Here is a 15,639-nt window from a genome sequence, read left to right as displayed (position 1 = left end):
GGTCCTGGGTTCAAGTCCCCGTCTGGGCGAAAATTAATACACTTTCGTAACGGCTAATGGAAACCCTACAGGAAAGAGTGAGGCCACGCCGCTTTCTGCCATCAGATTGCTTCTAAAGATGGCGGTTTCACTTGTCGGGAGTCGCTTCTGCCACCGGCAGTCGTGGCCGAGTGGTTAAGGCGTCTGACTTGAAATCAGATTCCCTCTGGGAGCGTAGGTTCGAGTCCTGCCGACTGCGAAAATTTTCTCTCTCTCAAAAGATGGACGTTCAGGTGCATCCTAGCAGTTGCGTCACTACTAAACACATGGGTCACCAGTTATTTGATCCAGGGCGCAGCGTTACAGTCGCGCCCAGAAGCCGCAGCTCATCTCCTCGTCTCACAGCCGCCCACCGGGTGTTAGTACAAGTGTCGCCTCACTGGGCAGTGCGGATGTGTCCTTTTTAGCTTGCAGACGATGACGTGTAGCAATTTACGAGCTAACGCAAGTCGAATGTTTTACCGTGTGTATCTGCTAGATACTGCCTCTCATACGGTGGAGAGGCTCACTCCTTCTTGTGTCTCGTTCTCTGCACACGAGTTGCCCCTGGCATCGACATAGCACGGGTTTTCTAGCGTCAGCGCGGCGTCACGTGAAGTCAGCGAAGTGAATATTACACGAGTCGAGTCGACATGTTTGCTTGTTACGATGATGGAAGCAGAAGAAATGTGTGTGGGACTTCACTGCATCGGCTGCTCGCCTTTCAGCGTCCCTGTGTCTTATCAGACGAAGGTGACTGTGAAATTGGCAACGAGGCAGAGCTGAACGAACACATGCAAACAGCAACGTTCAATGTCAGCCGAAATAGCTCAGTTGGGAGAGCGTTAGACTGAAGATCTAAAGGTCCCTGGTTCGATCCCGGGTTTCGGCAGGTATTCGTTTTGATGCGACGCCAATGGAATTGCTCTGCGTTGGTGATAATGCAACTACAGCTGACAACAAAAATGACTCTCTGCTGTAGCAGTTCTGGTTGTCTAGTGCATGCCATAAGACGAACTCACTAGAAAACTAACTCCCTTTGAAGCAAAAGAATCAAAAAAGCCCTACCGACTGCGTTCCTTTTTCTGTGTCAGGTGGTGAAGAACGTCTTCAACGGAACCGTGAAATGAGCGAAAACGTGGGAAACATTGCATTCGAAATGCTTGCGAATTTTCCAATTGCCCAGTGAGTGTCGACAAAACACGTCAATTCTCTGCTCCAACGTATGAGACGTAACAACTGGTGCAATTTGTTGTTGCATCGTGTGCCAGCAGTCTTCGATAGTGTGTTACGAGCTTAGCGCGATAAGTTTGCAGACAGCATTTAGGCGACGTTTTATTAGTAACGGCCCCATGCAACGATTGCACAACAGTAAAGGACATGAGTCAATGTATAGTTGTGCATCGTGGGAGGTTTCACAGCGTCGTGCGAGCCCGGATAGCTCAGTCGGTAGAGCATTAGGCTTTTAACCTAAGGGTCCAGGGTTCAAGTCCCTGTCCGGGCGGAAATTTTAAAACTTTGGTAGCGATTCGTCTGGTAGCGGTGGAAACGCTACGGAAAATAATGCAGCTACGCCGTTTTCTGACACCACAGTGCTTCAAACGGTAGCATTTGCATGTGTCGGGACAACGCCGCGCTACCGGCAGTCGTGGCCGAGTGGTTAAGGCGTCTGACTCGAAATCAGATTCCCTCTGGGAGCGTAGGTTCGAATCCTACCGGCTGCGTGCGATTTTGCGTAAAGAGAGGAGCAAAAATTTTCGCACACATGTGACATGCGTGGGCGAATGCGGGTGCAAACCAGTGACGCCATTCTCAACAAGACGAAAGTTTCCGTTTAAGACTACTGAGTTTCGCGACGACCGCTGCTTACTGTGGCCATCGGTTCACCTCGCACTGACGCTGGGACTGCAGAAAGCCGTCGCTGAGATCGTGAGTACACAGATGTGCTCGAAAGTGTTGGACAGAGCGAACATTCAATTCTTTTTAAGAATCGCAATTGAATCATTCGAGTGCGGCGAAGGCAGTGGTGCAGCGTTTCTTTTCTTAAGATCTCGCAGCTGCTTGGAGGTATGTCCATCGTTTTAAGACGACAGAAAACTAGCGTCAGCGGTGCGTCAGTGGGAAGTCGGTGAAGTCGCCATTGGAGCCATAAGCCAGTAATTACAACATGCGAATCACTCGCTCACCACGCAGCTGTACGATAATGCTCGTGCGTGGGCCCGCATAGCTGAGTCGGTAGAGCGTTAGGTTTTCAACCAAAGGGTCCTGGGTTCAAGTCCCCGTCTGGGCGAAAATTAATACACTTTCGTAACGGCTAATGGAAACCCTACAGGAAAGAGTGAGGCCACGCCGCTTTCTGCCATCAGATTGCTTCTAAAGATGGCGGTTTCACTTGTCGGGAGTCGCTTCTGCCACCGGCAGTCGTGGCCGAGTGGTTAAGGCGTCTGACTTGAAATCAGATTCCCTCTGGGAGCGTAGGTTCGAGTCCTGCCGACTGCGAAAATTTTCTCTCTCTCAAAAGATGGACGTTCAGGTGCATCCTAGCAGTTGCGTCACTACTAAACACATGGGTCACCAGTTATTTGATCCAGGGCGCAGCGTTACAGTCGCGCCCAGAAGCCGCAGCTCATCTCCTCGTCTCACAGCCGCCCACCGGGTGTTAGTACAAGTGTCGCCTCACTGGGCAGTGCGGATGTGTCCTTTTTAGCTTGCAGACGATGACGTGTAGCAATTTACGAGCTAACGCAAGTCGAATGTTTTACCGTGTGTATCTGCTAGATACTGCCTCTCATACGGTGGAGAGGCTCACTCCTTCTTGTGTCTCGTTCTCTGCACACGAGTTGCCCCTGGCATCGACATAGCACGGGTTTTCTAGCGTCAGCGCGGCGTCACGTGAAGTCAGCGAAGTGAATATTACACGAGTCGAGTCGACATGTTTGCTTGTTACGATGATGGAAGCAGAAGAAATGTGTGTGGGACTTCACTGCATCGGCTGCTCGCCTTTCAGCGTCCCTGTGTCTTATCAGACGAAGGTGACTGTGAAATTGGCAACGAGGCAGAGCTGAACGAACACATGCAAACAGCAACGTTCAATGTCAGCCGAAATAGCTCAGTTGGGAGAGCGTTAGACTGAAGATCTAAAGGTCCCTGGTTCGATCCCGGGTTTCGGCAGGTATTCGTTTTGATGCGACGCCAATGGAATTGCTCTGCGTTGGTGATAATGCAACTACAGCTGACAACAAAAATGACTCTCTGCTGTAGCAGTTCTGGTTGTCTAGTGCATGCCATAAGACGAACTCACTAGAAAACTAACTCCCTTTGAAGCAAAAGAATCAAAAAAGCCCTACCGACTGCGTTCCTTTTCTGTGTCAGGTGGTGAAGAACGTCTTCAACGGAACCGTGAAATGAGCGAAAACGTGGGAAACATTGCATTCGAAATGCTTGCGAATTTTCCAATTGCCCAGTGAGTGTCGACAAAACACGTCAATTCTCTGCTCCAACGTATGAGACGTAACAACTGGTGCAATTTGTTGTTGCATCGTGTGCCAGCAGTCTTCGATAGTGTGTTACGAGCTTAGCGCGATAAGTTTGCAGACAGCATTTAGGCGACGTTTTATTAGTAACGGCCCCATGCAACGATTGCACAACAGTAAAGGACATGAGTCAATGTATAGTTGTGCATCGTGGGAGGTTTCACAGCGTCGTGCGAGCCCGGATAGCTCAGTCGGTAGAGCATTAGGCTTTTAACCTAAGGGTCCAGGGTTCAAGTCCCTGTCCGGGCGGAAATTTTAAAACTTTGGTAGCGATTCGTCTGGTAGCGGTGGAAACGCTACGGAAAATAATGCAGCTACGCCGTTTTCTGACACCACAGTGCTTCAAACGGTAGCATTTGCATGTGTCGGGACAACGCCGCGCTACCGGCAGTCGTGGCCGAGTGGTTAAGGCGTCTGACTCGAAATCAGATTCCCTCTGGGAGCGTAGGTTCGAATCCTACCGGCTGCGTGCGATTTTGCGTAAAGAGAGGAGCAAAAATTTTCGCACACATGTGACATGCGTGGGCGAATGCGGGTGCAAACCAGTGACGCCATTCTCAACAAGACGAAAGTTTCCGTTTAAGACTACTGAGTTTCGCGACGACCGCTGCTTACTGTGGCCATCGGTTCACCTCGCACTGACGCTGGGACTGCAGAAAGCCGTCGCTGAGATCGTGAGTACACAGATGTGCTCGAAAGTGTTGGACAGAGCGAACATTCAATTCTTTTTAAGAATCGCAATTGAATCATTCGAGTGCGGCGAAGGCAGTGGTGCAGCGTTTCTTTTCTTAAGATCTCGCAGCTGCTTGGAGGTATGTCCATCGTTTTAAGACGACAGAAAACTAGCGTCAGCGGTGCGTCAGTGGGAAGTCGGTGAAGTCGCCATTGGAGCCATAAGCCAGTAATTACAACATGCGAATCACTCGCTCACCACGCAGCTGTACGATAATGCTCGTGCGTGGGCCCGCATAGCTGAGTCGGTAGAGCGTTAGGTTTTCAACCAAAGGGTCCTGGGTTCAAGTCCCCGTCTGGGCGAAAATTAATACACTTTCGTAACGGCTAATGGAAACCCTACAGGAAAGAGTGAGGCCACGCCGCTTTCTGCCATCAGATTGCTTCTAAAGATGGCGGTTTCACTTGTCGGGAGTCGCTTCTGCCACCGGCAGTCGTGGCCGAGTGGTTAAGGCGTCTGACTTGAAATCAGATTCCCTCTGGGAGCGTAGGTTCGAGTCCTGCCGACTGCGAAAATTTTCTCTCTCTCAAAAGATGGACGTTCAGGTGCATCCTAGCAGTTGCGTCACTACTAAACACATGGGTCACCAGTTATTTGATCCAGGGCGCAGCGTTACAGTCGCGCCCAGAAGCCGCAGCTCATCTCCTCGTCTCACAGCCGCCCACCGGGTGTTAGTACAAGTGTCGCCTCACTGGGCAGTGCGGATGTGTCCTTTTTAGCTTGCAGACGATGACGTGTAGCAATTTACGAGCTAACGCAAGTCGAATGTTTTACCGTGTGTATCTGCTAGATACTGCCTCTCATACGGTGGAGAGGCTCACTCCTTCTTGTGTCTCGTTCTCTGCACACGAGTTGCCCCTGGCATCGACATAGCACGGGTTTTCTAGCGTCAGCGCGGCGTCACGTGAAGTCAGCGAAGTGAATATTACACGAGTCGAGTCGACATGTTTGCTTGTTACGATGATGGAAGCAGAAGAAATGTGTGTGGGACTTCACTGCATCGGCTGCTCGCCTTTCAGCGTCCCTGTGTCTTATCAGACGAAGGTGACTGTGAAATTGGCAACGAGGCAGAGCTGAACGAACACATGCAAACAGCAACGTTCAATGTCAGCCGAAATAGCTCAGTTGGGAGAGCGTTAGACTGAAGATCTAAAGGTCCCTGGTTCGATCCCGGGTTTCGGCAGGTATTCGTTTTGATGCGACGCCAATGGAATTGCTCTGCGTTGGTGATAATGCAACTACAGCTGACAACAAAAATGACTCTCTGCTGTAGCAGTTCTGGTTGTCTAGTGCATGCCATAAGACGAACTCACTAGAAAACTAACTCCCTTTGAAGCAAAAGAATCAAAAAAGCCCTACCGACTGCGTTCCTTTTTCTGTGTCAGGTGGTGAAGAACGTCTTCAACGGAACCGTGAAATGAGCGAAAACGTGGGAAACATTGCATTCGAAATGCTTGCGAATTTTCCAATTGCCCAGTGAGTGTCGACAAAACACGTCAATTCTCTGCTCCAACGTATGAGACGTAACAACTGGTGCAATTTGTTGTTGCATCGTGTGCCAGCAGTCTTCGATAGTGTGTTACGAGCTTAGCGCGATAAGTTTGCAGACAGCATTTAGGCGACGTTTTATTAGTAACGGCCCCATGCAACGATTGCACAACAGTAAAGGACATGAGTCAATGTATAGTTGTGCATCGTGGGAGGTTTCACAGCGTCGTGCGAGCCCGGATAGCTCAGTCGGTAGAGCATTAGGCTTTTAACCTAAGGGTCCAGGGTTCAAGTCCCTGTCCGGGCGGAAATTTTAAAACTTTGGTAGCGATTCGTCTGGTAGCGGTGGAAACGCTACGGAAAATAATGCAGCTACGCCGTTTTCTGACACCACAGTGCTTCAAACGGTAGCATTTGCATGTGTCGGGACAACGCCGCGCTACCGGCAGTCGTGGCCGAGTGGTTAAGGCGTCTGACTCGAAATCAGATTCCCTCTGGGAGCGTAGGTTCGAATCCTACCGGCTGCGTGCGATTTTGCGTAAAGAGAGGAGCAAAAATTTTCGCACACATGTGACATGCGTGGGCGAATGCGGGTGCAAACCAGTGACGCCATTCTCAACAAGACGAAAGTTTCCGTTTAAGACTACTGAGTTTCGCGACGACCGCTGCTTACTGTGGCCATCGGTTCACCTCGCACTGACGCTGGGACTGCAGAAAGCCGTCGCTGAGATCGTGAGTACACAGATGTGCTCGAAAGTGTTGGACAGAGCGAACATTCAATTCTTTTTAAGAATCGCAATTGAATCATTCGAGTGCGGCGAAGGCAGTGGTGCAGCGTTTCTTTTCTTAAGATCTCGCAGCTGCTTGGAGGTATGTCCATCGTTTTAAGACGACAGAAAACTAGCGTCAGCGGTGCGTCAGTGGGAAGTCGGTGAAGTCGCCATTGGAGCCATAAGCCAGTAATTACAACATGCGAATCACTCGCTCACCACGCAGCTGTACGATAATGCTCGTGCGTGGGCCCGCATAGCTGAGTCGGTAGAGCGTTAGGTTTTCAACCAAAGGGTCCTGGGTTCAAGTCCCCGTCTGGGCGAAAATTAATACACTTTCGTAACGGCTAATGGAAACCCTACAGGAAAGAGTGAGGCCACGCCGCTTTCTGCCATCAGATTGCTTCTAAAGATGGCGGTTTCACTTGTCGGGAGTCGCTTCTGCCACCGGCAGTCGTGGCCGAGTGGTTAAGGCGTCTGACTTGAAATCAGATTCCCTCTGGGAGCGTAGGTTCGAGTCCTGCCGACTGCGAAAATTTTCTCTCTCTCAAAAGATGGACGTTCAGGTGCATCCTAGCAGTTGCGTCACTACTAAACACATGGGTCACCAGTTATTTGATCCAGGGCGCAGCGTTACAGTCGCGCCCAGAAGCCGCAGCTCATCTCCTCGTCTCACAGCCGCCCACCGGGTGTTAGTACAAGTGTCGCCTCACTGGGCAGTGCGGATGTGTCCTTTTTAGCTTGCAGACGATGACGTGTAGCAATTTACGAGCTAACGCAAGTCGAATGTTTTACCGTGTGTATCTGCTAGATACTGCCTCTCATACGGTGGAGAGGCTCACTCCTTCTTGTGTCTCGTTCTCTGCACACGAGTTGCCCCTGGCATCGACATAGCACGGGTTTTCTAGCGTCAGCGCGGCGTCACGTGAAGTCAGCGAAGTGAATATTACACGAGTCGAGTCGACATGTTTGCTTGTTACGATGATGGAAGCAGAAGAAATGTGTGTGGGACTTCACTGCATCGGCTGCTCGCCTTTCAGCGTCCCTGTGTCTTATCAGACGAAGGTGACTGTGAAATTGGCAACGAGGCAGAGCTGAACGAACACATGCAAACAGCAACGTTCAATGTCAGCCGAAATAGCTCAGTTGGGAGAGCGTGAGACTGAAGATCTAAAGGTCCCTGGTTCGATCCCGGGTTTCGGCAGGTATTCGTTTTGATGCGACGCCAATGGAATTGCTCTGCGTTGGTGATAATGCAACTACAGCTGACAACAAAAATGACTCTCTGCTGTAGCAGTTCTGGTTGTCTAGTGCATGCCATAAGACGAACTCACTAGAAAACTAACTCCCTTTGAAGCAAAAGAATCAAAAAAGCCCTACCGACTGCGTTCCTTTTTCTGTGTCAGGTGGTGAAGAACGTCTTCAACGGAACCGTGAAATGAGCGAAAACGTGGGAAACATTGCATTCGAAATGCTTGCGAATTTTCCAATTGCCCAGTGAGTGTCGACAAAACACGTCAATTCTCTGCTCCAACGTATGAGACGTAACAACTGGTGCAATTTGTTGTTGCATCGTGTGCCAGCAGTCTTCGATAGTGTGTTACGAGCTTAGCGCGATAAGTTTGCAGACAGCATTTAGGCGACGTTTTATTAGTAACGGCCCCATGCAACGATTGCACAACAGTAAAGGACATGAGTCAATGTATAGTTGTGCATCGTGGGAGGTTTCACAGCGTCGTGCGAGCCCGGATAGCTCAGTCGGTAGAGCATTAGGCTTTTAACCTAAGGGTCCAGGGTTCAAGTCCCTGTCCGGGCGGAAATTTTAAAACTTTGGTAGCGATTCGTCTGGTAGCGGTGGAAACGCTACGGAAAATAATGCAGCTACGCCGTTTTCTGACACCACAGTGCTTCAAACGGTAGCATTTGCATGTGTCGGGACAACGCCGCGCTACCGGCAGTCGTGGCCGAGTGGTTAAGGCGTCTGACTCGAAATCAGATTCCCTCTGGGAGCGTAGGTTCGAATCCTACCGGCTGCGTGCGATTTTGCGTAAAGAGAGGAGCAAAAATTTTCGCACACATGTGACATGCGTGGGCGAATGCGGGTGCAAACCAGTGACGCCATTCTCAACAAGACGAAAGTTTCCGTTTAAGACTACTGAGTTTCGCGACGACCGCTGCTTACTGTGGCCATCGGTTCACCTCGCACTGACGCTGGGACTGCAGAAAGCCGTCGCTGAGATCGTGAGTACACAGATGTGCTCGAAAGTGTTGGACAGAGCGAACATTCAATTCTTTTTAAGAATCGCAATTGAATCATTCGAGTGCGGCGAAGGCAGTGGTGCAGCGTTTCTTTTCTTAAGATCTCGCAGCTGCTTGGAGGTATGTCCATCGTTTTAAGACGACAGAAAACTAGCGTCAGCGGTGCGTCAGTGGGAAGTCGGTGAAGTCGCCATTGGAGCCATAAGCCAGTAATTACAACATGCGAATCACTCGCTCACCACGCAGCTGTACGATAATGCTCGTGCGTGGGCCCGCATAGCTGAGTCGGTAGAGCGTTAGGTTTTCAACCAAAGGGTCCTGGGTTCAAGTCCCCGTCTGGGCGAAAATTAATACACTTTCGTAACGGCTAATGGAAACCCTACAGGAAAGAGTGAGGCCACGCCGCTTTCTGCCATCAGATTGCTTCTAAAGATGGCGGTTTCACTTGTCGGGAGTCGCTTCTGCCACCGGCAGTCGTGGCCGAGTGGTTAAGGCGTCTGACTTGAAATCAGATTCCCTCTGGGAGCGTAGGTTCGAGTCCTGCCGACTGCGAAAATTTTCTCTCTCTCAAAAGATGGACGTTCAGGTGCATCCTAGCAGTTGCGTCACTACTAAACACATGGGTCACCAGTTATTTGATCCAGGGCGCAGCGTTACAGTCGCGCCCAGAAGCCGCAGCTCATCTCCTCGTCTCACAGCCGCCCACCGGGTGTTAGTACAAGTGTCGCCTCACTGGGCAGTGCGGATGTGTCCTTTTTAGCTTGCAGACGATGACGTGTAGCAATTTACGAGCTAACGCAAGTCGAATGTTTTACCGTGTGTATCTGCTAGATACTGCCTCTCATACGGTGGAGAGGCTCACTCCTTCTTGTGTCTCGTTCTCTGCACACGAGTTGCCCCTGGCATCGACATAGCACGGGTTTTCTAGCGTCAGCGCGGCGTCACGTGAAGTCAGCGAAGTGAATATTACACGAGTCGAGTCGACATGTTTGCTTGTTACGATGATGGAAGCAGAAGAAATGTGTGTGGGACTTCACTGCATCGGCTGCTCGCCTTTCAGCGTCCCTGTGTCTTATCAGACGAAGGTGACTGTGAAATTGGCAACGAGGCAGAGCTGAACGAACACATGCAAACAGCAACGTTCAATGTCAGCCGAAATAGCTCAGTTGGGAGAGCGTGAGACTGAAGATCTAAAGGTCCCTGGTTCGATCCCGGGTTTCGGCAGGTATTCGTTTTGATGCGACGCCAATGGAATTGCTCTGCGTTGGTGATAATGCAACTACAGCTGACAACAAAAATGACTCTCTGCTGTAGCAGTTCTGGTTGTCTAGTGCATGCCATAAGACGAACTCACTAGAAAACTAACTCCCTTTGAAGCAAAAGAATCAAAAAAGCCCTACCGACTGCGTTCCTTTTTCTGTGTCAGGTGGTGAAGAACGTCTTCAACGGAACCGTGAAATGAGCGAAAACGTGGGAAACATTGCATTCGAAATGCTTGCGAATTTTCCAATTGCCCAGTGAGTGTCGACAAAACACGTCAATTCTCTGCTCCAACGTATGAGACGTAACAACTGGTGCAATTTGTTGTTGCATCGTGTGCCAGCAGTCTTCGATAGTGTGTTACGAGCTTAGCGCGATAAGTTTGCAGACAGCATTTAGGCGACGTTTTATTAGTAACGGCCCCATGCAACGATTGCACAACAGTAAAGGACATGAGTCAATGTATAGTTGTGCATCGTGGGAGGTTTCACAGCGTCGTGCGAGCCCGGATAGCTCAGTCGGTAGAGCATTAGGCTTTTAACCTAAGGGTCCAGGGTTCAAGTCCCTGTCCGGGCGGAAATTTTAAAACTTTGGTAGCGATTCGTCTGGTAGCGGTGGAAACGCTACGGAAAATAATGCAGCTACGCCGTTTTCTGACACCACAGTGCTTCAAACGGTAGCATTTGCATGTGTCGGGACAACGCCGCGCTACCGGCAGTCGTGGCCGAGTGGTTAAGGCGTCTGACTCGAAATCAGATTCCCTCTGGGAGCGTAGGTTCGAATCCTACCGGCTGCGTGCGATTTTGCGTAAAGAGAGGAGCAAAAATTTTCGCACACATGTGACATGCGTGGGCGAATGCGGGTGCAAACCAGTGACGCCATTCTCAACAAGACGAAAGTTTCCGTTTAAGACTACTGAGTTTCGCGACGACCGCTGCTTACTGTGGCCATCGGTTCACCTCGCACTGACGCTGGGACTGCAGAAAGCCGTCGCTGAGATCGTGAGTACACAGATGTGCTCGAAAGTGTTGGACAGAGCGAACATTCAATTCTTTTTAAGAATCGCAATTGAATCATTCGAGTGCGGCGAAGGCAGTGGTGCAGCGTTTCTTTTCTTAAGATCTCGCAGCTGCTTGGAGGTATGTCCATCGTTTTAAGACGACAGAAAACTAGCGTCAGCGGTGCGTCAGTGGGAAGTCGGTGAAGTCGCCATTGGAGCCATAAGCCAGTAATTACAACATGCGAATCACTCGCTCACCACGCAGCTGTACGATAATGCTCGTGCGTGGGCCCGCATAGCTGAGTCGGTAGAGCGTTAGGTTTTCAACCAAAGGGTCCTGGGTTCAAGTCCCCGTCTGGGCGAAAATTAATACACTTTCGTAACGGCTAATGGAAACCCTACAGGAAAGAGTGAGGCCACGCCGCTTTCTGCCATCAGATTGCTTCTAAAGATGGCGGTTTCACTTGTCGGGAGTCGCTTCTGCCACCGGCAGTCGTGGCCGAGTGGTTAAGGCGTCTGACTTGAAATCAGATTCCCTCTGGGAGCGTAGGTTCGAGTCCTGCCGACTGCGAAAATTTTCTCTCTCTCAAAAGATGGACGTTCAGGTGCATCCTAGCAGTTGCGTCACTACTAAACACATGGGTCACCAGTTATTTGATCCAGGGCGCAGCGTTACAGTCGCGCCCAGAAGCCGCAGCTCATCTCCTCGTCTCACAGCCGCCCACCGGGTGTTAGTACAAGTGTCGCCTCACTGGGCAGTGCGGATGTGTCCTTTTTAGCTTGCAGACGATGACGTGTAGCAATTTACGAGCTAACGCAAGTCGAATGTTTTACCGTGTGTATCTGCTAGATACTGCCTCTCATACGGTGGAGAGGCTCACTCCTTCTTGTGTCTCGTTCTCTGCACACGAGTTGCCCCTGGCATCGACATAGCACGGGTTTTCTAGCGTCAGCGCGGCGTCACGTGAAGTCAGCGAAGTGAATATTACACGAGTCGAGTCGACATGTTTGCTTGTTACGATGATGGAAGCAGAAGAAATGTGTGTGGGACTTCACTGCATCGGCTGCTCGCCTTTCAGCGTCCCTGTGTCTTATCAGACGAAGGTGACTGTGAAATTGGCAACGAGGCAGAGCTGAACGAACACATGCAAACAGCAACGTTCAATGTCAGCCGAAATAGCTCAGTTGGGAGAGCGTTAGACTGAAGATCTAAAGGTCCCTGGTTCGATCCCGGGTTTCGGCAGGTATTCGTTTTGATGCGACGCCAATGGAATTGCTCTGCGTTGGTGATAATGCAACTACAGCTGACAACAAAAATGACTCTCTGCTGTAGCAGTTCTGGTTGTCTAGTGCATGCCATAAGACGAACTCACTAGAAAACTAACTCCCTTTGAAGCAAAAGAATCAAAAAAGCCCTACCGACTGCGTTCCTTTTTCTGTGTCAGGTGGTGAAGAACGTCTTCAACGGAACCGTGAAATGAGCGAAAACGTGGGAAACATTGCATTCGAAATGCTTGCGAATTTTCCAATTGCCCAGTGAGTGTCGACAAAACACGTCAATTCTCTGCTCCAACGTATGAGACGTAACAACTGGTGCAATTTGTTGTTGCATCGTGTGCCAGCAGTCTTCGATAGTGTGTTACGAGCTTAGCGCGATAAGTTTGCAGACAGCATTTAGGCGACGTTTTATTAGTAACGGCCCCATGCAACGATTGCACAACAGTAAAGGACATGAGTCAATGTATAGTTGTGCATCGTGGGAGGTTTCACAGCGTCGTGCGAGCCCGGATAGCTCAGTCGGTAGAGCATTAGGCTTTTAACCTAAGGGTCCAGGGTTCAAGTCCCTGTCCGGGCGGAAATTTTAAAACTTTGGTAGCGATTCGTCTGGTAGCGGTGGAAACGCTACGGAAAATAATGCAGCTACGCCGTTTTCTGACACCACAGTGCTTCAAACGGTAGCATTTGCATGTGTCGGGACAACGCCGCGCTACCGGCAGTCGTGGCCGAGTGGTTAAGGCGTCTGACTCGAAATCAGATTCCCTCTGGGAGCGTAGGTTCGAATCCTACCGGCTGCGTGCGATTTTGCGTAAAGAGAGGAGCAAAAATTTTCGCACACATGTGACATGCGTGGGCGAATGCGGGTGCAAACCAGTGACGCCATTCTCAACAAGACGAAAGTTTCCGTTTAAGACTACTGAGTTTCGCGACGACCGCTGCTTACTGTGGCCATCGGTTCACCTCGCACTGACGCTGGGACTGCAGAAAGCCGTCGCTGAGATCGTGAGTACACAGATGTGCTCGAAAGTGTTGGACAGAGCGAACATTCAATTCTTTTTAAGAATCGCAATTGAATCATTCGAGTGCGGCGAAGGCAGTGGTGCAGCGTTTCTTTTCTTAAGATCTCGCAGCTGCTTGGAGGTATGTCCATCGTTTTAAGACGACAGAAAACTAGCGTCAGCGGTGCGTCAGTGGGAAGTCGGTGAAGTCGCCATTGGAGCCATAAGCCAGTAATTACAACATGCGAATCACTCGCTCACCACGCAGCTGTACGATAATGCTCGTGCGTGGGCCCGCATAGCTGAGTCGGTAGAGCGTTAGGTTTTCAACCAAAGGGTCCTGGGTTCAAGTCCCCGTCTGGGCGAAAATTAATACACTTTCGTAACGGCTAATGGAAACCCTACAGGAAAGAGTGAGGCCACGCCGCTTTCTGCCATCAGATTGCTTCTAAAGATGGCGGTTTCACTTGTCGGGAGTCGCTTCTGCCACCGGCAGTCGTGGCCGAGTGGTTAAGGCGTCTGACTTGAAATCAGATTCCCTCTGGGAGCGTAGGTTCGAGTCCTGCCGACTGCGAAAATTTTCTCTCTCTCAAAAGATGGACGTTCAGGTGCATCCTAGCAGTTGCGTCACTACTAAACACATGGGTCACCAGTTATTTGATCCAGGGCGCAGCGTTACAGTCGCGCCCAGAAGCCGCAGCTCATCTCCTCGTCTCACAGCCGCCCACCGGGTGTTAGTACAAGTGTCGCCTCACTGGGCAGTGCGGATGTGTCCTTTTTAGCTTGCAGACGATGACGTGTAGCAATTTACGAGCTAACGCAAGTCGAATGTTTTACCGTGTGTATCTGCTAGATACTGCCTCTCATACGGTGGAGAGGCTCACTCCTTCTTGTGTCTCGTTCTCTGCACACGAGTTGCCCCTGGCATCGACATAGCACGGGTTTTCTAGCGTCAGCGCGGCGTCACGTGAAGTCAGCGAAGTGAATATTACACGAGTCGAGTCGACATGTTTGCTTGTTACGATGATGGAAGCAGAAGAAATGTGTGTGGGACTTCACTGCATCGGCTGCTCGCCTTTCAGCGTCCCTGTGTCTTATCAGACGAAGGTGACTGTGAAATTGGCAACGAGGCAGAGCTGAACGAACACATGCAAACAGCAACGTTCAATGTCAGCCGAAATAGCTCAGTTGGGAGAGCGTGAGACTGAAGATCTAAAGGTCCCTGGTTCGATCCCGGGTTTCGGCAGGTATTCGTTTTGATGCGACGCCAATGGAATTGCTCTGCGTTGGTGATAATGCAACTACAGCTGACAACAAAAATGACTCTCTGCTGTAGCAGTTCTGGTTGTCTAGTGCATGCCATAAGACGAACTCACTAGAAAACTAACTCCCTTTGAAGCAAAAGAATCAAAAAAGCCCTACCGACTGCGTTCCTTTTTCTGTGTCAGGTGGTGAAGAACGTCTTCAACGGAACCGTGAAATGAGCGAAAACGTGGGAAACATTGCATTCGAAATGCTTGCGAATTTTCCAATTGCCCAGTGAGTGTCGACAAAACACGTCAATTCTCTGCTCCAACGTATGAGACGTAACAACTGGTGCAATTTGTTGTTGCATCGTGTGCCAGCAGTCTTCGATAGTGTGTTACGAGCTTAGCGCGATAAGTTTGCAGACAGCATTTAGGCGACGTTTTATTAGTAACGGCCCCATGCAACGATTGCACAACAGTAAAGGACATGAGTCAATGTATAGTTGTGCATCGTGGGAGGTTTCACAGCGTCGTGCGAGCCCGGATAGCTCAGTCGGTAGAGCATTAGGCTTTTAACCTAAGGGTCCAGGGTTCAAGTCCCTGTCCGGGCGGAAATTTTAAAACTTTGGTAGCGATTCGTCTGGTAGCGGTGGAAACGCTACGGAAAATAATGCAGCTACGCCGTTTTCTGACACCACAGTGCTTCAAACGGTAGCATTTGCATGTGTCGGGACAACGCCGCGCTACCGGCAGTCGTGGCCGAGTGGTTAAGGCGTCTGACTCGAAATCAGATTCCCTCTGGGAGCGTAGGTTCGAATCCTACCGGCTGCGTGCGATTTTGCGTAAAGAGAGGAGCAAAAATTTTCGCACACATGTGACATGCGTGGGCGAATGCGGGTGCAAACCAGTGACGCCATTCTCAACAAGACGAAAGTTTCCGTTTAAGACTACTGAGTTTCGCGACGACCGCTGCTTACTGTGGCCATCGGTTCACCTCGCACTGACGCTGGGACTGCAGAAAGCCGTCGCTGAGATCGTGAGTACACAGATGTGCT

At 50.4% G+C, this 15,639-nt stretch overlaps 28 non-coding genes across 28 annotated transcripts; all 28 read left to right on the top strand.

Moving 5' to 3' along the window:
• Positions 1-156: 156 nt before the first annotated feature.
• On the top strand, positions 157-238 carry Trnas-uga. The gene has a single exon. It is a non-coding gene; the product is annotated as a tRNA-Ser (tRNA).
• A 599-nt stretch (positions 239-837) lies between these two features.
• Trnaf-gaa lies at positions 838-910 on the top strand. Its single transcript has one exon. It is a non-coding gene; the product is annotated as a tRNA-Phe (tRNA).
• Positions 911-1,449: 539 nt separating this feature from the next.
• Positions 1,450-1,522, top strand: Trnak-uuu. The gene has a single exon. It is a non-coding gene; the product is annotated as a tRNA-Lys (tRNA).
• A 138-nt stretch (positions 1,523-1,660) lies between these two features.
• Positions 1,661-1,742, top strand: Trnas-cga. The gene has a single exon. It is a non-coding gene; the product is annotated as a tRNA-Ser (tRNA).
• Positions 1,743-2,435: 693 nt separating this feature from the next.
• On the top strand, positions 2,436-2,517 carry Trnas-uga. The gene has a single exon. It is a non-coding gene; the product is annotated as a tRNA-Ser (tRNA).
• A 599-nt stretch (positions 2,518-3,116) lies between these two features.
• Trnaf-gaa lies at positions 3,117-3,189 on the top strand. The gene has a single exon. It is a non-coding gene; the product is annotated as a tRNA-Phe (tRNA).
• A 538-nt stretch (positions 3,190-3,727) lies between these two features.
• Trnak-uuu lies at positions 3,728-3,800 on the top strand. Its single transcript has one exon. It is a non-coding gene; the product is annotated as a tRNA-Lys (tRNA).
• A 138-nt stretch (positions 3,801-3,938) lies between these two features.
• Positions 3,939-4,020, top strand: Trnas-cga. The gene has a single exon. It is a non-coding gene; the product is annotated as a tRNA-Ser (tRNA).
• Positions 4,021-4,713: 693 nt separating this feature from the next.
• On the top strand, positions 4,714-4,795 carry Trnas-uga. Its single transcript has one exon. It is a non-coding gene; the product is annotated as a tRNA-Ser (tRNA).
• Positions 4,796-5,394: 599 nt separating this feature from the next.
• Positions 5,395-5,467, top strand: Trnaf-gaa. The gene has a single exon. It is a non-coding gene; the product is annotated as a tRNA-Phe (tRNA).
• Positions 5,468-6,006: 539 nt separating this feature from the next.
• On the top strand, positions 6,007-6,079 carry Trnak-uuu. The gene has a single exon. It is a non-coding gene; the product is annotated as a tRNA-Lys (tRNA).
• Positions 6,080-6,217: 138 nt separating this feature from the next.
• Positions 6,218-6,299, top strand: Trnas-cga. Its single transcript has one exon. It is a non-coding gene; the product is annotated as a tRNA-Ser (tRNA).
• A 693-nt stretch (positions 6,300-6,992) lies between these two features.
• On the top strand, positions 6,993-7,074 carry Trnas-uga. Its single transcript has one exon. It is a non-coding gene; the product is annotated as a tRNA-Ser (tRNA).
• Positions 7,075-7,673: 599 nt separating this feature from the next.
• On the top strand, positions 7,674-7,746 carry Trnaf-gaa. The gene has a single exon. It is a non-coding gene; the product is annotated as a tRNA-Phe (tRNA).
• A 539-nt stretch (positions 7,747-8,285) lies between these two features.
• On the top strand, positions 8,286-8,358 carry Trnak-uuu. Its single transcript has one exon. It is a non-coding gene; the product is annotated as a tRNA-Lys (tRNA).
• Positions 8,359-8,496: 138 nt separating this feature from the next.
• On the top strand, positions 8,497-8,578 carry Trnas-cga. The gene has a single exon. It is a non-coding gene; the product is annotated as a tRNA-Ser (tRNA).
• A 693-nt stretch (positions 8,579-9,271) lies between these two features.
• Positions 9,272-9,353, top strand: Trnas-uga. The gene has a single exon. It is a non-coding gene; the product is annotated as a tRNA-Ser (tRNA).
• A 599-nt stretch (positions 9,354-9,952) lies between these two features.
• Positions 9,953-10,025, top strand: Trnaf-gaa. The gene has a single exon. It is a non-coding gene; the product is annotated as a tRNA-Phe (tRNA).
• A 539-nt stretch (positions 10,026-10,564) lies between these two features.
• Trnak-uuu lies at positions 10,565-10,637 on the top strand. The gene has a single exon. It is a non-coding gene; the product is annotated as a tRNA-Lys (tRNA).
• A 138-nt stretch (positions 10,638-10,775) lies between these two features.
• Trnas-cga lies at positions 10,776-10,857 on the top strand. The gene has a single exon. It is a non-coding gene; the product is annotated as a tRNA-Ser (tRNA).
• A 693-nt stretch (positions 10,858-11,550) lies between these two features.
• On the top strand, positions 11,551-11,632 carry Trnas-uga. Its single transcript has one exon. It is a non-coding gene; the product is annotated as a tRNA-Ser (tRNA).
• Positions 11,633-12,231: 599 nt separating this feature from the next.
• Positions 12,232-12,304, top strand: Trnaf-gaa. Its single transcript has one exon. It is a non-coding gene; the product is annotated as a tRNA-Phe (tRNA).
• Positions 12,305-12,843: 539 nt separating this feature from the next.
• Positions 12,844-12,916, top strand: Trnak-uuu. The gene has a single exon. It is a non-coding gene; the product is annotated as a tRNA-Lys (tRNA).
• A 138-nt stretch (positions 12,917-13,054) lies between these two features.
• Trnas-cga lies at positions 13,055-13,136 on the top strand. Its single transcript has one exon. It is a non-coding gene; the product is annotated as a tRNA-Ser (tRNA).
• Positions 13,137-13,829: 693 nt separating this feature from the next.
• Positions 13,830-13,911, top strand: Trnas-uga. The gene has a single exon. It is a non-coding gene; the product is annotated as a tRNA-Ser (tRNA).
• Positions 13,912-14,510: 599 nt separating this feature from the next.
• Trnaf-gaa lies at positions 14,511-14,583 on the top strand. The gene has a single exon. It is a non-coding gene; the product is annotated as a tRNA-Phe (tRNA).
• Positions 14,584-15,122: 539 nt separating this feature from the next.
• On the top strand, positions 15,123-15,195 carry Trnak-uuu. Its single transcript has one exon. It is a non-coding gene; the product is annotated as a tRNA-Lys (tRNA).
• Positions 15,196-15,333: 138 nt separating this feature from the next.
• On the top strand, positions 15,334-15,415 carry Trnas-cga. Its single transcript has one exon. It is a non-coding gene; the product is annotated as a tRNA-Ser (tRNA).
• The last annotated feature ends 224 nt before the right edge of the window (positions 15,416-15,639 follow it).

The sequence above is a fragment of the Schistocerca piceifrons genome, unplaced genomic scaffold, assembly GCF_021461385.2.
Source record: "Schistocerca piceifrons isolate TAMUIC-IGC-003096 unplaced genomic scaffold, iqSchPice1.1 HiC_scaffold_456, whole genome shotgun sequence".
Lineage (NCBI taxonomy): Eukaryota > Metazoa > Arthropoda > Insecta > Orthoptera > Acrididae > Schistocerca > Schistocerca piceifrons.
Note: the sequence above shows the minus strand (reverse complement) of the source record. Positions and strands in the feature narration are given on the sequence as shown.